Source organism: Bombus affinis, unplaced genomic scaffold, assembly GCF_024516045.1.
Source record: "Bombus affinis isolate iyBomAffi1 unplaced genomic scaffold, iyBomAffi1.2 ctg00000130.1, whole genome shotgun sequence".
Lineage (NCBI taxonomy): Eukaryota > Metazoa > Arthropoda > Insecta > Hymenoptera > Apidae > Bombus > Bombus affinis.
Window position 1 is genome coordinate 154,208 of NW_026108858.1, and position 2,662 is coordinate 156,869.

A 2,662-nucleotide genomic window follows, 5' to 3' on the forward strand; every position below is an offset into this window, starting at 1 on the left:
AGTATGTAACGTTATACCATATATAGTAATAGTATATAACGTTATACGTTATATCGTAATACCATACAACGTTATACGTTATATCGTAATAGTACATAACGTCATACGATATATCGTAATAGTACAAATGTTATACGTTATAACGTAATACTATATAACGTTATGCGTTATATCGTAATACCATACAACGTTATACGTTATATCGTAATTGTACATAACGTTATACGATATATGGTAATAGTATTTAACGTTATACGTTATATTTTTAATACTATATAACGTTATACGTTATAACGTAATACTATATAACGTAATGCGTTATATCGTAATAGTACATAACGTTATACGTTATAACGTAATACAATACAGCGTTTTGCGTTATATCGTAATACTGTACAACGCTATACGTTATATCGTTTATAGTATATAACGATATACGTTATATCGTCATAGTACATAACGTTATACGGTATATCGAAATGCTTCATAACGTTATACGCTATATCGTAATACTATATAACGTTATATGTTATATTGTAATACTATACAATGTTATACGTTATATCGTAATACAATACAACGTTATATAATATATCGTAATACTATATAACGTTATACGTTATAAAGTAATATTATATAACGTAATGCGTTATATCGTAATAGTACATAACGTCATACGATATATCGTAATAGTACAAAACGTTATACGTTATAACGTAATACTATATAACGTTATGCGTTATATCGTAATACCATACAACGTTATACGTTATATCGTAATAGTACATAACGTCATACGATATATCGTAATAGTACAAAACGTTATAAGTTATAACGTAATACTATATAACGTTATGCGTTATATCGTAATACCATACAACGTTATACGTTATATCTTAATAGTACAAAACGTTATACGTTATAACGTAATACTATATAACGTTATGCGTTATATCTTAATACCATACAACGTTATACGTTATATCGTAATAGTATGTAACGTTATACCATATATGGTAATAGTATATAACGTTATACGTTATATCGTAATACCATACAACGTTATACGTTATATCGTAATAGTACATAACGTCATACGATATATCGTAATAGTACAAAACGTTATACGTTATAACGTAATACTATATAACGTTATGCGTTATATCGTAATACCATACAACGTTATACGTTATATCGTAATTGTACATAACGTTATACGATATATGGTAATAACATATAACGTTATACGTTATATCGTAATACCATACAACGTTATGCGTTATATCGTAATACCATACAACGTTATACGCTATATCGTAATAGTACAAAACGTTATACGTTATTACGTAATACTATATAACGTTATGCGTTATATCGTAATACCATACAACGTTATACGTTGTATCGTAATTGTACATAACGTTATACGATATATGGTAATAGTATATAACGTTATACGTTGCATCGTAGTACTATATAACGTTATACGATATATCGTAGTACTTTATAACGTAATACGTTATATCGTAATAGTCTATAACGTTATTCGTTATATCGTAATACTATATAACGTTATAATATATATCGTAACACTATATAACGTTATACGCTATATCGTAATAGTACATAACGTTGTACGCTATATCGTAATAGCAGATAACGTTATACGTTATATGGTAATACTATATAACGTTATACGCTATATCGTAATAGTACATAACGTTATACGTTATAACGTAATACTATATAACGTTATGCGTTATAACGTAATACTATATTACGTTATGCGTTATATCGTAGTACTATATAACGTTATGCGTTATATCGTAATAGTCTATAACGTTATTCGTTATATCGTAATACTATATAACGTTATAATCTATGACGTAATACTATATAACGTTATACGCCATATCGTAATAGTAGATAGCGTTATACGTTATATCGTAATACTATATAACGTTATACGCTATATCGTACTAGTACATAACGTTATACGCTATATCGTAATAGTACATAACGTTATACGCTATATCGTAATAGCAGATAACGTTATACGCTATATCGTAATAGTACATAACGTTATACGATATATCGTAGTACGATATAACGTTATACGTTGTATCGTAATAGTACATAACGTTATACGTTATATCGTAGTACTATATAACGTTATACGATATATCGTAGTACTATATAACGTTAAGCGCTATATCGTAATAGTGGATAACGTTATACGTTATATCGTAATACTATATAACGTTATACGCTATATCGTAATAGTACATAACGTTATACGTTATAACGTAATACTATATAACGTTATGCGTTATATCGTAATACCATACAACGTTATACGCTATATCGTAATAGTACATAACGTTATACGCTATATCGTAATAGTAGATAACGTTATACGTTATATCGTAATACTATATAACGTTGTACGCTATATCGTAATACTACATAACGTTATACGTTATATCGTAATATCATACAACGTTATACGTTATATCGTAACAGTCTATAACGTTATTCGTTGTATCGTCATACTATATAACGTTATAAGTTATATCGTAATACTTTATAACGTTATACGCTATATCGTAATAGTACATAACGTTTTACGTTATAACGTAATACTATATAACGTTATGCGCTA